Below are 19,433 nucleotides of genomic sequence, written 5' to 3' on the forward strand. Positions count from 1 at the left end.
TGCTGAACCCTGATCTCCGCTAGGCAGTGATCGCCCCCTGTGACTCCGCAAGCACACAGCAGTCTGACAGCAGTCGTCGCCACCGCCCGACCCTTCAGACGAAGGTCTCCCGCTAGGCATGCTGGAGACACATGAGCTCCCTGAACACCTGTGTGCCCCACGCTCCAGGTCTCTGCCCCTCTAAACACCAGAAACCGTCTCAGCTCCCTAGAGATTGAGTCCCTCCGACCCGTATGTCCCTGGGTTCTGCCACTCTGGTCACTACCACCGGTTCTCCAAGCAAGGACCAAAATCGGCCTGAGAGCCCTGAACGCCCACCCCGCCTCCCTACCCGGCAGTTGTCCCGCGGTTCCCGGGCCAGGGTGGGACGCGCGATGCTCAGCCGCAGGACCTCCGCCTCGGGATAAATCCTATCCACCCTTTTCTCCGCCTAAGACCTTGCCCTCCCCCTGCAGCAAGCCACTCCTGTGTGTGCGCTCATCTCTGAGCTGAAGACACCTGCGCTTCCTTCCCCACCCTTCTCCGCCCTTTTAGCTGCGGTTTTCCCACTGCCTTTGGGAGCTGGGGAGCGGCAGCTGGAGGAGGAGCAGGGAGAGGAGGGAGAGAGCGAGGAGGAGTAGGGGCGGGGTGGGTGGGGAGAGAGCCGGGAGGGTGTGGACTGGCAGCCACTCTGCAGCTGGTCGCCGGGGACCCGGTCCCTCCCGCGCGCCCGAGTGATGGAGGGGAAGAGATTCGCTTAGACACACACACGCGCACACAGCTGGGCACGTCTCCGGGAGGCAGCTGCCGGCTGGGGCGCTCCAGGGGCCGGGCGGCGGCCGTGACAGCACTCGCCGCGGGGAGCTGAGAACCCGCACAGCTTGGCACCGGCGGTTCCAAGACCCAGGGAGGGAAGAACCCAGACACATTGACTGTTGCTTTTTGGGGAGGATCGGGAGGGTAGAGGCTGCCCAAGGAGCTGTCACCGCGGACTCGGGAGGCTTGGCCACCAGCGCTCAGAGTCAGGGGTCGCGCTGGTGCCCGCCCGGGGCGAGGAGGATGCGCCCCTCCTCCCGCAGAGCGGTTGCGGGCCCGGGCGCTGCGCGAACTCGGGCTCTGGCGGCCGCCCGTGTCGTGTTCGCGCCGCGGGAGCGCGCCTTGCCGCACCTGGCTGGAGTCTCTCGGGGAAGTGAAGGAAACGCGCCCTAAACTCCACTACGTACTTCTCTCCCGCTTCCTTCTCCTCCCGGCCCCCCTCCCGGGACCTCACTGCCGCCGCGGCCGCCACTAACTGCGCGTGGGGCCCGCCCGCCTCTTACTCTCGCGCGCGCACGCACAGTCCGGTTCGCTCGCTCCCATTCACGCCGACTGGCTCTCCGCGAGCCGAAGCCCGGGTATCCGAAACTACTGGACAAACTGCTGCCGGAACTGCAGGAGTTGCCCAGTGGCCTGGCGCGACCCGCTGCTGGTCCCTGCGCCGTGGGCTCCCGCCTGCACCGCCGCCGCCAGGGACGATGGTGAGCAGGGCGCACTGCACGCTTCGCGCCGGGGAGGGGTTGCAACACAGCGGGCTGAAACCTCGTAGATTTGGGGGAAATATAAGAGGGGAAATCGTCGAGGGGAAACACCCTTGTGATGCCAGCCAGCGCACTTTGTGAGGCGCGGTTCTCCCAGGCACTGCCTAGGAGACTTTTCCAACGTTTGCTGGGTGCTCAGGGTTAAAGTAGTACGAGGTGGGAAACGGAGTGGTGATTCCCGGGGTAAATTTGAAGTCATTGGTGTCAGTCAGTCAGTCTGTCACTCTGTCTCACCCAGAGCTGGGATCAGAGCTCTAGGCTCTCTTTGAGGGAGAGAGGGAACACGCGTTTATCTGCGCTCGGCAGAGTTTGGGGGCTCGCACTGGGCCACTTCCCGGGTGGCTGTGGGGCTGTCGCTTGCAGCGCAAAACGGCTTTGGGGAAGTAGGAGAGTACGAGGCCGGAGCAGAGGGCAGGCAGAGGGCAGGTAAAGGCTCAATGAACTTGCTGATCGGGTTCTTTCTCTTCCCCAACCGGCATCCACCCCTCGCAGCCCCAGTCCCCGCCCCCTGGAAGCCCCAGTTCAGGAAACCCATCCCACCTCCTCCAACGCGCGCGCGCGCGCGCGCGCGCGCGTGTGCACACACAAGCACACACACGAGATGGGTGCCACCGAGGGGGTGGTCATATTGTTATTACTAAGAGGTGTGCGAGGTCGTTCTGGCTTCTAACTGGAGTGGAGAGACTCCAGCTTCTGGGACTTGGGTTAGGGAAGCCGGGAAAGAGTGCCCAGCCTTATGTGGATGCTTTTACCTGGTGGTTCCAGGTGCATGGCAAGCAAACCTCCTCCACAACTCCAATCACTTCACCTATGTGAGCTCCGCGCTCCGGCTTCCCTCCTTGGAGTGCTGCAGGCCACCCACCCAAGGGAGCTGCTGCTCTGGTCCCTGGTCTTCCCGGTCCTTGCCCGGTAGGTCCGTCTCCCTCCCTTCCGCCTCCCCTTCTTCCCTTCCTCTCCCCAGTACCAGGTTATTCATGGAAAACATTGATCCCTTAAGGGTAGGTTTAATATTTGCAAAGTGCTTTATATCATATTACTTCGTGGATACATTTAATTGCACTGTAACTCTTCTCTGATTTATGTAAACTTAGTCTGATAAATAGCATGCAGGGTCGGGTTGGGGCGGGAGTAAGAGTGGGTGGGCGTCCTTTCCATAACGGTGCTCCTGTCTAAATGGATTTGCTAGAAGTGATATAAAGCTGGTGCTTCTGAAACCTTTTGCTTAGTAGTTCTGACATATTTAAGGGCTGTGGACAATGTTTCCACATTACAATTTATTTCAAATATATTCAACTTCTAGTCCAAGAAAAAAATGAAGAGAAGATAATTAAAGGGCTTACAAATTTGGATATCAAAAATATTTTTAAATGTTTTTATTGCTATCAATTATGTTGTATGGAGCAGATTGCTTTTAAGCTACCTTAGTGGTTTCTCCTAGTGAAGTTCTTAAAAGGAGAAATGAAAACAGCACTACTTATCTTCCTCCCTGTGTTAGTCTAGGGATGGTCCTTGCTTAACGTGATTGAAGGAGCCGAGTCAGGGTAGGCTTCTTTACTTTAGGAATATGAAGTCGCTCATCAATAGATTCATGGAGACACACGAAGATACTACAAATAACATAATGATAGGAAGGAAACTTACTTAAACTTAACTGCCTCCAGTGCAGGAAATTTCAACAGTGAAATGAAAATGGCTCTGGCCCCCTCCACATTACTCTGGGCTGTTTTAAAATATTCTTTTCTTAATTAATAAAACGTATAGAAACACCATCAATAATGTAAAATAATATTCTCAAATAGATGCCTAAAGCAGATTATATGGGAAATTACAAGCATAGTATTCAATGGAGTTTTACCTGAGTACTAGGATCATTGTTTCTAGGGTAAGCCAGACCTCATGTTTAGATTTTAATATTGGAAGTTGCTTCCTTGAAATTCTTTGTGAGAAGGTGCTGATCACAGTGTGTTGATTATGCTTGCATCGTTGCCCTTACCATTTTGCAAGCATACACAGATGTTTTTCAATGAATAACCAACCTTCTTACTCACTGAATTTTCACTCATTCAAAAAGTATTTGTTGAGCACATGAGCACACACAATATGCAAAGCTGAGCTGGGTGTTATTTTCAGCAAGAAAGGATTTTCAGTAACAGCAGGATGCTTCCTACTACACTGTATAGAAAAGACTGCAGAACAGTAGCTTTCTTAGGGAAGTAGCAACTAACCCAAAGTAGGTGGTCCACAAAGAGTTGTTGATTAAAAAATCATACAAGATGTTAACCAGCCAACTTTGCTTTCACTGTAAATCCTACCATTATTCTAACCCATCACATCATTTAGATATGACTCAACTTCAGAGAACTGACGTTGACTTTAATCGTGCTCTTTTTCTGAATAGTTTGGAGAAATACAACTATCTGTACCCTGCTCTAGCTTACTGTGTATGATTTCTATGGAGCGGTACCAGATCTGTATAAGTCATTGGTATTCATTTATGAGTAAATGCAAATGTTCCTGTTGCACTGAAAAAGCAAACTCAAATTCATAGAACACAACACGTATCTTGCTCCTTTCTTTTCTCATCTCTTTATAACCTCAAAAACAGATACATCTCTTAAAAATGCAATTATGTGTAAATGAACAAGTTAACAAAAATGGTTACTTAGGATTTTCCAGAAAAAGGGAAATGTGTTGTATAATTTTAGTTGAGGAGATTTTTCTTTGACTCTTTAGCCATGCCTGGTAGGATGGTCTTTTATTTTTGGTTTTCATTCATGAATGAAATAACTCTTAAGGTAACTTCCCAGTAAAGGGAGCTGGCAGAGGAGGAAATGCTTGCTAAACATGATGCTAAAAACACCTGTAATAGAGTGTGAGCAGTAATGCTAGGTTCGTACAATAGAAATTAATGTGAATACTTGTATATTGTTTTGGTCTTTAGATGCATGAGTTTTTGAATTTCTTAACACAGTTCATTTAAATATTTTCATATTCTGAGAATATTGTAGTTATGTAAGGTGTTATTGTTTGATAATGGAATTATAGTTTGTTTCGTTTTAAGAAAAGGTAAATAGTTTGAAAAGAGAGACTAAATCAAATTAAGGGAATAATTATTCAAACCACAGATTCATCTTCATTCAAGTCCTATCTTTTTTTCGAAGGGGAAGGAAGACATCAAAACCAAAATAACTAGTTAAACTTTGGTATGACCTAAACTGCTACTAGTTAGAAAAATCCTACATTTTAATTTTTCTGTGAATTTAATATACACTTTTTAAAACTAGTAAAAGTGTAACTTCTTTCCCTGAAATCCAACTTAATTGTTGATAGATTTTGCTCACTTTAGAATCAGTGTTTTATTTCTGAGTCATGATGTTATCCTAATGTTTACAGCAGAAGTACAATTAAAGCAAGATATTAATAACTACATTTAAAAATTGCTGATAAAAGTAAAAAACATTTCAGAGCAGCTACCATGTCAAAAGTAGAAGCAAAAGATATCTGAAGATCCACATACTGTTTAGGCAAGATAAATGAACCCCTCTAAATCTCACATACAAGTTCCATTATCATATGTTAATTAACAATTGGTACAGTAGATTATGTTCTATCTTCTTGAACATTTTTATGAAAGTTTATCAGTATTAAGAAATAGTTGAAGAGTTCGTTTGACTTTAGACCACTTTATCTAGACTGTGCATGAGAGAGAGGTATGTTTTATATGTATACACGTATGCTTGTGTATACATATATACATATGTATACCTATAGAAGATATATACATCTATATATATATATAGATGTATATATAAAACTATGAACTATATCTAATAACAATGAACAATAGGAAGAGAATCCCCTTTGTAGCATATATGGTTTGTGAAGTCAGCATCATCTTGAGAATGGTACTTACAAATGCTCAACTAGTTTGATATTAAAAATTGAGAGTATACTAAACTTTTTTGAACAATGAATTTAAGAAACACTTATCATAACCTTTAGTTTGTGTTTGAAACTGTCTAAAGACCTCTGCTAATATTAACTCACTTAATTCTGGTAGCCACCCTGCTCAGCCCATTTCACAGAGGGAAAATAAGTAGGTAAAGAGGATGTTATTACTATTCTTGTTTCCTTGAGCATAGTGAGGCTCAGTGAGCCTAAATAAATGGCTCAAGCTCCACAGCTACTAAATGGCAGAGCTGGCATTGGAGCCTAGGCAGTGTGCACAGTGCTATGCCACTGCTCTTGAACAGATATGTAATTTTTAAGTTTACTTAAATAGGGGGCCAAGTGGGGATTGAGTGAAGTTGTAAAACAAATGCATTCTAGCAAGTAAGATTTGTGACAATTTTCAACTTAGAGTGAATCCTTAAGGAATTCATAAGGAAGGCGATTCTCGTGAAGCACTGACATAACCTGAACTAGAGCAGCACTAAGTTACGACAGTGCTATAACTTAGTGTAGATTTTAATGGACTCAGTAATTTTCTTAGGTTCAGCTACTTTTAAATTAGGTAACTCAAGAACTGATGCCATATTTAAGTAGTTTTAATAGCTCAGAGGATCTGATACTGAATGTTTTATGCTTCCCATAATATCCTTATTATGGGAACTTCGTGCACAGAGGTCAGTGTTATATGTTACTATATGGTACTTGGCAAAAGAATCAGTTTTATATGAAGGTGTGAAATGAGACTTATTCTATGCTGACCCACATGGCCCACGTAGAGGAGGCATCTCATTAATGTTTACTGCATTCACTGATGGGAAGTATTCTAGGACTCGCTAGTCCAAAGAGAAAGAAACTTGAAATATCTATAATTGCATAGTTTTAATATCAAATAGACTTTTTCCTTTTTCATGATGATCTTAGGACATTACTATCTATGAAACCCTGTGGAATAATAATCTTTATGAGACCAAGGGGCCTGAGCTGGAAAGAGGAGGATGGTGTAAAGATGGTGAAATAATAAACTGATTAAAATGTTTAAATTTAGAAGTCATAAAAAGGAGAACTGCCTGTAATTGTACCTTTTATTTTAAAATGGCATATAAGACATAATTAACATTAAATAACAGAATCTTTACACGGCTAATGAGGTAGCACAACTGTGCTGTCATAAATATTAACAATCTACTATTTCAGTGTTGTTTGGGGAACTAATTGTCACGGTAATGCTCTTTGCCATAGCTAACTAGTCAAGTCAAAGAAAAACTCACAATAATTCTGAATGTGTCTCAACATAGATAGTTATTAATATTAAAGTATAAGTACTCAAGTCAGAGCTTGCTGAATTAGAATCCCTGCTTCACAGTTTATTAGCTGTTGGATTTGGGAAAAATTGTTGAGCCTTTCTATTTTTTAGTAATCTCACCTGTCATATAGTTATGAAAATACCAGTTCTAGATTTCCATATGAAAATATATATAAAATGCCTAACGTAGGTGTCATTTGTAGTAAAGATTTAGGATGTAGTAATTGATATTGCTATTATCATCATTATCTTTAACATCATTATAACATCACAAATGGTTAAACATAATAGGTAAATTATTCCCTATGTATGTATTATGTATGTATGTATGTATGTATGTATTATGTATGTATGTATCTGTGTATCTATCAATTTCTATCTGTCTATCTATGAAAATTGACTATGCTGTACCATAAAGCATAGGTTCTGTGGATTCTCTTACTGTTGAGGGAAAGATTCATGAAGAGAAAAAAATGCATGTTTCAATCTTAAGTTTGATTAAAGTATTACTGGATTTAAAGGCCTGTGTCAAGCACAGAAATTGAGAGGAGCCTTTTGAGACAGCTATTATAATTCACAATTTTTTCATGCAAGGCCCAACTGAACATGTTCACACAATTCTTTGGAAGATGTATTCTTTTATACAAATACAGTTAAAGGGGAAGAACAAAAGGTTTGCTAAAAGCATAGAAACATTTACATTTATCTTTATATCCAGTATGAGTTGAAGTAATTGGATACACAGAAATTTCTTTCTTTTTTATATTTTCATATCATATAGAGTTCATGGCTTTAAGTAAAAAACTGTTTCCTAACTCTGGTCATTAAACTTGAGTAACTTGATTTAGGTTAAATATAATTTTACTCTGAGATTTTTATTTTATTTTATTTTTTGTTTTGTAACTCAGTTAACTTTGATAGCCACTTAGCTATCCTCACTTTACAGACTTATAAAGCTTAGAAACTAATGTTCCTCTTGTTATTCTGTCCTAATGAATATACCTATTTATTGCTTTATCTTTATAAAAATAATAAATGATAATAGCTAAACTTTAATTAATATTTACTATGTACCAAGCATTATACAGGTCATAACGCATTTCATTCCCACAGAACATTCAACGGGCTATATTGATATATCATTAGTATTTCCATTTCACAGATAAGGAAACCAAGGCCCAGAGAAGTCCTATAGCTAGACGGCTAGAGTCATGATCTAAATCCATGCCATCTGGCTGAGAGCCCACACTTACCCATACCAGTGAACTCAGTATCAATTAACCCCTTAGCATCACCCCTGATTTCTGGGCCTTAAAACCCAGACCTTCTTATTTCCCTGTGCCTTTTCTGTAACAAAAGAGGCATTTATTTTCAATAAAGGTTAATTTCTTGGCTTTGTCATCTCACAATATTTCCTATGCATTTGCAATGGTCACTAAAGTAAAGAATGAGACCATATTAATTTTGACTAAACTGTTGGATCTACCTTTAAATAGATTTAAATAGGCCTGCCAAGATTCTGCTAAATAGTTACACCCATGCTCCGTATGCAGTGGTAGGGAACAGACATTCCAATGCTAGTGGAATTTCTTCATCTGATGAGCCAGCTGCCTGTGCCCTGAATGTCCTAATTCCCTTACTTTTTCCGAGTTGAATGAAGTAGTACAGAACCAAAGAGAACTGGAAAAGGGGCTCTTTTTCCCAGGGACACAGGTTGGAGAAGTGGAAAGGTTCACCACTGGGGAGCTCCAGCGATCCTGCAGATCTGAAGGGTTCCCCCCTTCTGAGAATAGCCAGAAAAGGCCAGAAGACAGTTCCATTGTCCAACTGACTGAGTGCCTCTCGAGGGCAGGCATCATGCTGAATTGTGTTCTTGTCACCATATTTCCATGGTACTTGGCACATGGTATAATGGGGCAGACAGAGTTTCATCCTCTGGACATCTCAGAACCTGGAAAGCAGAGAGCTTAGGGATCCAGGCAGAGGAGACATGAGGAGACAGGATTGTCATGTCTTCGTGACAGACTAGAGGAAAAGAAGGAGAAATGCAAGGTGATCCCAAGGTAGCTGTGTTGCTACAGTGATCCTTATAACTATTCTATTTAGTGAGTTAGATGATGAAGAGAAGGTACAGTGAGGACACAGCATGAGGGAGAAGGTCTAGTTCTGGCTGAGATAAGGGAAAACTTGCTCCCCATCCTCCATACCCTGTTTCCTCTCTTCTCCAGTTTTCTAAGTATCTATAAGTAAGCACCCATCTAGCAAGACTATTAATTTTTAAGAGTATATTTAGGTTTCCATTTCTCTAATAAGGGCCTATAGACAACTAGACAACTTTAATTTTTATCTCCTACCTGCAAGACTAAGAAAGCTTCAGAAAGTTCCATAATATTCATCAGCTCATTTTTTTTCAGTTTTTCTTCTATTTAAATTATTTTAAATAGTATATTTTAAAATCATGTTATTTATTTAAGTTCATTTCTCCCTATAAAGCAAGAGACTTATATTAACCAATTATGAATATCTACTTAATGTGATATAAAAATCTGGTTTCTCTTTTAAGATTTGAGATAAGCATTAATTTAAATTCTTTCACCATGACCACAATGGAAAACTCAATGGAACCAAAAAAACTGCTAATAACATATGATAACACATTAAGAATCTTATGTAGTTCAAAATAAATAGAAATGGCCTATTGATTAATTTATTTAATAGCCAACATTTTTTTGATGTGTGTCACCATTCCCTGGTGACTGACCATACATACAAATAAAATGAGAAATTACCTTCAGAAATAAAATATATAATATTACCTTAAAACATAATATATAGAATATAATATACTATTCATAAAAGTGTTGATACATTAAATAGAATATTTAAACTATAACTATTTTAGCTGACTTGTTATAGTATTATCTTTGAAATTAAAAACAATATTAAAAATTATATATTTTTTTGCTTCCCCTCTGAAGTACATAAAAGCATTAACTATATTACTTGGTTGTGTAGACATTATATTCCCATTTTATGCCTTAAAGCTAAGAGAAAACCATGAGCAATATAAAAGTAAAACCAAGTTAATCCTCTCTGCTTTCAGTTATAAATTTACTTTGAAATTTTAACTATATTCTGTTTTAAAAGATACTATAATTAGGGATATACTATCTATATGTAATATTATATTATGCATAATTATGTTAATATTAAATTGTATGTATATATAATTTAATATTAACATAATATGCATATGTAATTTTTCTCTGCCCTTAGTAGCTTCTTCATTACCAAATAATTCTGTTGCCTTGAGAGAGGGTATAGATTTATTTTCTTATTCTCTTGTAAGCATGAAGTTCTCTGACCTAATTCCATCACAGTCGCATTCAGCCATTATTGATCTAGGTGGTTCCCTGCATACAGTAAATGTTCCAAAATATGTTTGAAGGTAAAATGTCGGGAAGCTCTACAAAAGACTGATGTGTGTTATAAGTGGGTAAACCATAGATTTCACCATGCAAGGATACCTTTGAAAGTGAAAGGGGACATACTAATACTTATGCTGGGATAGAAAAATACTGTAAAATCCCTACGTGTGGTTAATGAAGTGCTGCCTTCCTGTGCCCAGTGACCCTGCTGTCTGGGGAGACCAGTCCTAGGAGCCTGAACGTGGACGTCTTCCGTGACCCAACCTAGAGCCGGTGCAGAAATTCTGGTAACTGTACAAGATACATTATTTGTGCCAGGATGCTCTACGTACTTAAAGTGGGCTTGAGGATTACTTTTTCTGTTGTTCCAAAAGAGAGCCAAGTGGGTTTTAGCTCCCCAAGTTAGCAAAGGCAGCCTGATGTACAACGGGGGTATTGTGCAGTGACAGGAATTGGAGATCCCTGTGAGTGTGTATCACGCTGGAACCTGCGGATGATCATGTGAGGAAACACAGTCCAGGGTCTTCCTACCCCGACCATCACCAGACCAGAGGTAGAAGGCATAACTGTGGCCCTGCTGTTAAACTCTTGCCTCTAAGTAATTACTGCTTGCAAGGTTCAACCTGCTGAAGTGTACAGCAAGAAACAACATTATGACAATAGCTCAAAATCATCACTCATGCATTTAGCAGTTCTTCATTGAGCACCTATTAGATTTCAGGAAAATGATCAGCTGATTGAAAAGACTAAGTTTGGCATATGATGGGCAATTTGAGGATTCAGTGAAATTATGGTTGTAGGAACCCGTAAAAGTCAAAAACTTTTACAGGTTCTACCATTATCCATAGGTATGTTCTTGTTTTTTGTTGTTGTTTGTTTGTCTTATTCCCCCCTTTGAATAAATGCTACTTTTTAAGGAGCTCACTGGCTAATCAATGTGTTCTTTGTTCAATTGAGATGCTCATCACTTGGCACATTTGGGTTTTTAGAAATACCTGGAATAACCCATATTTTCTTGGTAAAGAAGGTAAAAATTAATGCCATGGAAAAGGGAGAATTCATTCCATTCCCACTAGACTGCATCCCTTACCCAATGGAGGCTTACTGGAAAAAGAATATTAGTGTATTTTGCAGACTATATTTCAAAAATATATTTAGATAGGTGTTTTTGTTTTTGTTTTTGTTCGCATTATTTTCCATCTGGAAAGCTTGTTTTTCTTCACCTCGAATGAACAACCAAATTATTAATTCTATTTAAATATGCTGTATTCAGAAGAGTAGCTGCCAAATTTGTTGGGATCTATAACAAGATAATTAATTATCCAGTAACATGAGGACTATTGGAGTGTTGGATATAAAACAGATGGTGGGAGAAGAAGGATGAGGCAGTCAGGATGCTGTGAGCGGTGCGATAAGTCTTTTGGCCTGTGTGGGGTAAAGCCACTGTGCGCCAAGCCTCCCTCCTCCTCCCTGCTGCACTAATTTTTTCCCCCACTGATTCTCCAACTACCCCATCACGTCACCCCTTGAAACTCCAGTTTCCCTTTCCCACTGCCACCACATTCCTTTTAATGTCAGAGGAAGTAAGCGGAGGTGAGGGCAAAAGGTCTGCTCCCCTTAGACCCTGGACACAATGCCAGCATCTGTGGCAGCCCCAGTACCTATCCCATGGAGCGAAGCAGGCTGCCCTTACTCTTGCCCTGACATTGCTTTTAGTCACGCAGCTGTAGAGCTATTCAGGAGTTAGAGGTTCATTTCAGAATCGGTTTGGATAAATTAATATTACAAGCAACCACTATGATTTTTCAATGTATAAATTTCAAAGACCTAAACTGAATTCTAAAGATGTTTGTGGAGAAAACTTAGTTGAATGTCAGTGAAAAATGCATACAAGAAACCGTTACTTACCCCCACCCCATTTGTCAAAGTGATGCTCCGTGTCTAATCCAGTTTGTGAGCAATTAGAAGGTGCATTTACACTGAACTCAGTGTCTGATGGTAGAGATTATGGTGCCTTCTCCATTGATGTTTTTCTTATAGATTACCATCACATGCAAAAATGCTGTGAAAGCCACAGTACTCACTGGTAATGTAAAGGCGGTGCCATTTAGATTTCAGATATTTAAAAAAAGATTTAATTGCAAAGTTTATCACTCATGCATTGAAAACATACAGAATAACCCAGTTAAGACATCTTCACAATAAGCTTACTCATTCATCATAAAAAAAAACACCAAAAAAAAAAGAAAAAAAGTGCATTTATGATCTGGGGAAGCAAGCAGTCACCTTGCCTATCCCACCCTCTCAATATCAGGCCCATCTTTTATCATTTAAAGTAGAGTTCCCTAAAATAGATTACACTGACAAGTAGTAATTACTGACAGCTGCATTTAATTAGCAAAGCAGATTCCTGCTCATGACAATAAAGTATTATTATATGTTTAGCATTAGCACTGGCAGTAAAGGAGGTGACTTTGCTAACACAAAACTCGAAAACCTATTTATTTTATTTAAAAATGCACACAGTTTAGCTGAAACTGAGCTGGTGCTATGTGGGAGTGTCTATGGTTACAAAAAGAAAGAAAAACTAACTATAAAAGTGTTTGGTTGTTTTTTTAAAACAGGCATATTGTACAAGAAATAAGAAGTAGTCCAGTGCCAACCATGGGATCCCAGTCTGGAATTATGTCTTTGTTTTTGTGTCTCAGTCTGCGTGTGGGTGGGTGGGGTGAGGGGGTGGAGGTGTTTGGATGCCAAAAATAGATACACAATTAATCCATGTAAATTAGTAATTTGTGATTATATTGACACTATTCCCTCCCCGCCCCCCTCCATCCCTCCCTCTATCTTTCCCTCCCTTCCTTCCTTCCTTCCTTCCTTCCTTCCTTCCTTCCTTCCTTCCTTCCTTCCTTCCTTCCTTCCTTCCGTCCTATACTTACCCTATACACAACTCTGGGTTAAAGAGTATTTAAAAAGTATATGTAACCAAATTTAGGGGTTTATATACACTCTGAATTTTAAAGTTATTGATTGCAATTTTCATCCATTCTTTCTTGCAATAGGCTTGTCCTATCTCCTACTGCCTCTGTTGTTCCATTTCCACTGTCCTATCTTGTTCTCATCCCACAATTCTTACTAAGCATTAACTTAAAATGGTGAGAGTCTAGACATCACCACAGGTGGTCAGTATTTTGAGCAATACCACCTTTCCAGCATCACCAATCCATAGTGGATAGATAGCTGCTGCCAGCTTTAAGGACTGTGAAGATCGCTAAACCCAGCAATCCTTGAGTTAAATGACATTTGCTATTTTCATTATTTAAATATATCACTTGAGATATGTAAACAAATCTGCTTATTGTGGCACTATCAGTACAACCAATCCTAGAACTTAATGTATTTTCTCACACGCATGAAATACAATTCTAAAATATTTACTGGAGGTCTAAAATCTGAAGCAAAATATATGATGTTGCATGTCTGGAAGATGTTTTTACTGGGATAGCCTAGTGTATTTTCATAATGCAGTTTTAAGTTATCTGGTTGGCATTTATTTTTCAAGTTGTAAAAATAGACTGTATAATATATTGCCATCTTGTAACTTACCATTATGAATGCTATATTTATAAATATCAACTTATGTATCCATGGCAATAAGAGACAAGATGAATATGAATAAAGAAATCTAAATTGATCCTCAAACTAATTTCTATCATCCAACTGTTCAGTAGACCTGCTAAACATCTGATTTTGTTTTGTTTTGTTTTGTTTTGTTTGCCTCTCTCCCACTCACCCTCTAGTGGACATAAGTGAAAGAACAAGGGGGATGCCCAAGACAGCCTGTAGCAATATAGAGTTCACGAAGGATGTAGTCAACCCAGGACAGTCATGTGCCACTTAGCAAGGGGGATACACTCTGAGAAATGAATGCTTAGGCCATTTCCTTATCGTGACAAATCAACATTCAGAGTGCAGTTACACAAACCTAGATGAGTAGCCTGCCGCACACCTATGCTCTATGGTAATAGCCTATTGCTCCTAGGCTACAAGACTGTACAGGATGTCAGTGTATAAAACAACATGAGATGAAATCAAGCTCAAGATAGAATGATGACCCCAAGATGACCCATGACCCATGAGACATATATAAGCCTGTTGCCAGCATAACACGGCATACTGTTTCACAGCAAACTTTTTTTTTGAAGTAGAAAGAATGCACTGTAAAATAATGATAAAAAGCATAGTATAGTAAATACATAAAGCAGTAACAGTCGTTTATTATCATCAAATGTTATGTACTGTACATAATTATGTGAGTCATACATTGATACACTGGCAATGCAATGGGCTTGTGTACACCAACGTCACCATAAACCCGTGAGGAATGTGTTGTGCTATGAGGTTGTGACAGCTATGATGTCACTAGGTAATAGGAATTTTTCAGCTGCGTGATAATCTTAGGCAACCACTGTGTATATGTGGTCTGTCATTGACCAAAATGTCATTTTGAGGCACGTGACTGTAGTGTGGTACTTACTATCTACAAATATATTATGACCACAGACTGTGTTCAACCCCAAACTGGGCACTGTACCATCTTCGTTCTCAAAAACTGATCATTCTAACAAGGATATTTAGAGAGGAAATTTTCAGGAGCATAACTATTCAAGTAGATTTTTCAAAAAGTATTTTAAGAAACTGCATGTGTATGGATACTAAATATAAATATCTAAATGAGCAGTCAGGTAAGACCATTTAAGAGTTATTTTGAATATTAAACCACTGCTTCAGTCACAACCTGAATCTAATGCCCTACTGAGTCTCATAATAAATTGGTATTTAAATTCTATTGAGAACAGAGGTTTATTTTTATTTTGTGTTTTAGAAATCAACCAAGAATAAAAGATTCTTCACTGAAAACAGTTTATAGGCTTCAAGGACATTGACTAAAAGGAAGTAATGTGATCATTGAAATTGGGTATGTTTGACAACTCAATGTTTCAACTATAAAACTTTCCAAAATTAGATCTATAAAATTGGAAACTACTACATAACTGCTCTAATTACTGTGCTGGTTCATAAATTAGTACTGAGGAATAAAGGCTCAAGTATTCTCTTTTAAGAATGTCTTTGGCTTTTAATGATGCCATTACTCAGAATCCTATATTCTGTCATTAGGCAAATACTTACTGAGGGCCTACTGTGTGCTATGGAGATGAATAAAACACAGTCCTCTAGCTTTAAGGAGTCAGTAGAGCAAGTACACCATCCCCCAAACCCAACCCACCTTAACAAAGAAATATCACTTTTATCGTGTTTCTAGCCCACCATATTTTTAAACCTGTTACCTTTTTTTAAAAATCAAAATTGGTCTAGAATACTTATTTTTAAACTGGAATAGCTTTTTCCATAAACCATAAAGGCTACTTTGTGGTTTAAATAGGTTCTTATTTGAACCTTCAATCAGTTGTTCCTAGATCACTAACCCTATCAAGTTGACTTGTAGAAACCTCTTGGGTCTCTGCCCCAAGTCAAATCTCCTGCAGAGGATGCATAAATCATCTTCAGAAGCTATACTTAGCAATGCATTAATTCAGAAAGTGGGAAATTAGGCTGATGTATTCAAAGGTTTTTTTTAAAATCTTTGGTTTAATGTTTCTTTCTCCAGATTATTAGCCTGGAACCAAATGTTGACATCTCATGCAGGTATAATTCATTTCCTAGTTTGACAATACTTCACTGACTAGTCATATGATTAAAATTGCCCTGTGATAGAACTTTCTTTAAGTTGAATAAGACATGTTAGCAGCTGTAAGAATAACCACAAAGCATAAGAGAGGTGATCCCATAGGCTGGCATGTGAAAGGAGGCTGTAAATGAGGGTTTGCTCAAGTCTGAAGACCCATCCCTGGTCCATCTGAATACATTTGAATATGTTGGCTGAAATTCTTCTTTCAGATCGTCACTGTGTGGAGAGGCTACTGATAGACTTTGTGTATCCAGTTGTCTCAAAAATTGGAATAGGCGTTGGAGAAGGCAAAGATCATAAAAAGTCAATAACTGACAAGTCAGTGACACCTAAAGTGCACATAGATGTGATTTACCATGAAATGTCCTGTTTTTTTGTTGTTTTCTTTTTTAAGGAAATTTATTTTGATGGGCAAATTTCAGCAAGAAACTCAGGAGAATAAATCCTACCCTACATAATGATTATATAATCTGGGGAAGGGTGCTCATTATTTTTTAAACTTGGAGTCAGAATATTAAGCTAATGTTGCATCAAAATGTTTTAGGTCCAAGGTTTTTGTTTTTGTTTTCTATTGTACCCTGATTGAATGTCAAAAGCCATGTATAAATGATGAATAAAAGTGATGAGCTGAAACCAGAAACCTGCCCATATCAGAAACTACTTGCCCCTCCAGGGTCAAATTAGAAATGAGGGTTTTCAGAAAAATATATTCAAGGCAACACAGGTGTAATTCTCTTCACATGCTCCAGAATCTTAGAAGCTTTCTGATTGGGTGCCCTATTGTGTAAAAGGGAACCAGAATGGGTAAACATTTTTAGGTGGTTACATTTTATGTGCAATAATGACAATAGCAATGCACAGTAACTCTTCTGATAGGCTCTTTTTATCTCATACAAACTCCTTTTTCTCCCTTCCCTTGAATCTGGTTAGGAACTCAGAACGGACTCAAAGAAATCAGTTCCCCCAGTGCTCTTGCTGGAGTCTTTTCATGATGTCTTTGTTAACCCTTACCTCCTGACTCAAAACAGTGTCCTCCAAAACAGCTTTCTAGATCTCTTTGGCCCTAAAGTTAAAACTGTCTTTTTCTTTTGAAAACATTCTTTGTCCCAAATTAAGATTCAAAGCCTGAAACCAACACTCCTTAACCCATTCTAGGCTACTATAGCTTTATATTCTGGATAGCTTTGTGTATTTTAGCTTTCTGTTCATTGCGGGGGGGGGGGGGGGAATGTAAACTATACAGAAATAATAAATTTGCATTGGTTGAACTGCCATTTTATGCCACAAACTATATTAAACCCTTAACATGCATTCTCTGTTATCCAATGAGGCAGGTTCCATGTTTTACTTTTATAGATGAGGAATTGCAGCTTAAACGAAATTGCTCAAAGTTGAACAGTTAGGAAGAGGTAGAGATAGGAATTGATCTACTACCTTTCTGATTCCATAAGTTGCATGACCTCTGCCATTGGTGATACTGCCCACTGTAGGTTACAATGAGAAATTTCTGAGGATAAAATTTGAGTATTCCTGTACTATTAGTACTCACTAACAGGTTAATGATTTTATCTGTATCCCCCTATGCACACTTAATAGTCATCCAAACATGAGTCCTTAACCCCTTAATAATTCTACATATCATTAAATATGTGCCAGGCTGTTTATATACATTATCTTTCTCTAATCCCTATAACAATCCTGCTTTAGGTTATTTTCCCCCCCTTATACCGTCTAGGTAAAAGAGCTCCCCTTTATTCTGGCGCATGACTTCTCATCATGTGTTAATCAGAAATAAGCTAGCTTGTGCTGAGGTAACAAATGACCCAATCTCAATGGTTTCACACCTCAAAGGTTGACTTCTCCTGCCCACCATATGCCCACTGCAAGTTGGAGGCCTCTGCCCCGAGGGGACCTGCCTGTCAGAGTAGCATCTATCAGGAACATAACCAATCTTGTGGCACAGGGGAAAGAGATCACTGTGGAGGACACACTGGTGCTAAAAGCTTCCCGCTGGAAATGACACAAGTCACTTGTATTCATTTTATTAGCCAAATCAGTTCCTATGGCCAAGTCTGACATCAATGAGGCAAAGACATATAATCTCCCCTAGGGAGGAACAGCAAATATTTGGGAAGTTTAATACTGTCTATGACATTGCATGTGAATGCTTGCTGTATTTCAAAACTATGGTCTATCGCGTCTTTTTATAAAGTAAGTCAAAGAAACCTCCGAGTGACTGAGAATTATAGATGGCGAGAATAAAGGAAATCAGCTTCAAGAGGTTTTCTGAAGCACTGCCTTAGCAGCTTCTACAGAAATGACGTTCCGGGATTCTTGTCCTTTCACAAATAGGTTTCTTCACATTTATTCCTTTTGCTAAAATGGATTTTAGTCATTATCAACAGGGAATTTATATGCTGCACTACTGCCATTTTTTTTTTTTTTTTAGAATATATATTTAGAGTTTGGAATCACTTTCTGTGATGTCAGTTCTGCAGCTGATTTTTTTTTTTTTTAATGTGTTATGTGAGCGAATGTAGGTTGTAACTATAAACACAGTGCAAGGGAAAAGCAGGCCCATCTGTCTTTTTCAAACTTGGTTAGGGAAGGTTGTGCAGACAATATTTTTAGTATGGTCTTAAAAGTAAGGGTAAGATGCTTTGAAGCCAGTTGACTACCACAGATTAATTTATTTTGAGGGTTTGGGTAAAATAAATTGAGAATATATTCACATTCCCAAAGACACATTATGGTGCTACTTAAAAACCACATCTTTTTTTTTATTATTTATTTTTATCAGTTGCACAGGAAATACATTTGTACACATAGCAAGCTTTCCTCCTCTGACCTTGGTGATAGAAATTTTGAAATTGCTAATAATTTTACTATCTTCTAGTTAATACTACTATCAAGAATTGAACATGCTATCAGGGAAAAGTCTGTATACTACCAAGCACGGTACAAATGACAAAGATTATATTGCATTAATCTAAATGGAAGAGAGCAAAGTAAATTCAATAGTGATTATAAGAAAAAAAGTGGCTTTTTCATTTGTTCTAAGTCTGATTTTAATAATTAATCTGAAAGACTGTTCTATCAAGTCACCAAGTTTTTAATTCATTAAGTAACCAAAAAATACCAGACTAGCCTTATTTTTTCTACTTCCCATTACCATGGGAAATAGACAAATGCCAAGCAATCAGATAAATCGGCAGATGCTGGGTTAATCCAGAAAGACTGGAAAAAGCCTGTAGTGGCTGTGATGAAGAAAAATTTAAAAGAGAAAGAGGACAGGAAATTCCAGGTATACATAGATTTATGAAACAGCAAATATTTTTTGATACAGAGAGAGTTTCAGTAAAACCAAATTAGAATTTTCAGACACTGTGCTATGTAGATACTTTACATTTTTAATCTCCACAATGCTACCAGGTAGTGGTAGTGAG

The 19,433-nt window shown here is 39.3% G+C and overlaps 1 protein-coding gene across 5 annotated transcripts in view; it reads left to right on the forward strand.

Annotated features, from left to right (window-relative positions):
* The first annotated feature begins 638 nt into the window (after positions 1–638).
* HS3ST5 (heparan sulfate-glucosamine 3-sulfotransferase 5) overlaps positions 639–19,433 on the forward strand; it is a 250,976-nt gene continuing 232,181 nt past the window's right edge. The window contains exons 1-3 of one of the 5 annotated variants that reach the window (XM_088795502.1): positions 640–1,496; positions 2,322–2,465; positions 10,439–10,525. The gene's annotated coding sequence lies outside the window, so the exon portion shown is untranslated. Of the gene's footprint in view, positions 1,497–2,321; positions 2,466–10,438; positions 10,526–19,433 lie in introns of all 5 variants that reach the window. The other 4 variants (XM_019742909.3, XM_088795503.1, XM_074333460.2 and 1 more) reach the window with 4 other exon arrangements.

This window comes from Rhinolophus sinicus, chromosome 2 (genome assembly GCF_057876585.1).
Source record: "Rhinolophus sinicus isolate RSI-liver-muscle chromosome 2, RSI-T2T, whole genome shotgun sequence".
Lineage (NCBI taxonomy): Eukaryota > Metazoa > Chordata > Mammalia > Chiroptera > Rhinolophidae > Rhinolophus > Rhinolophus sinicus.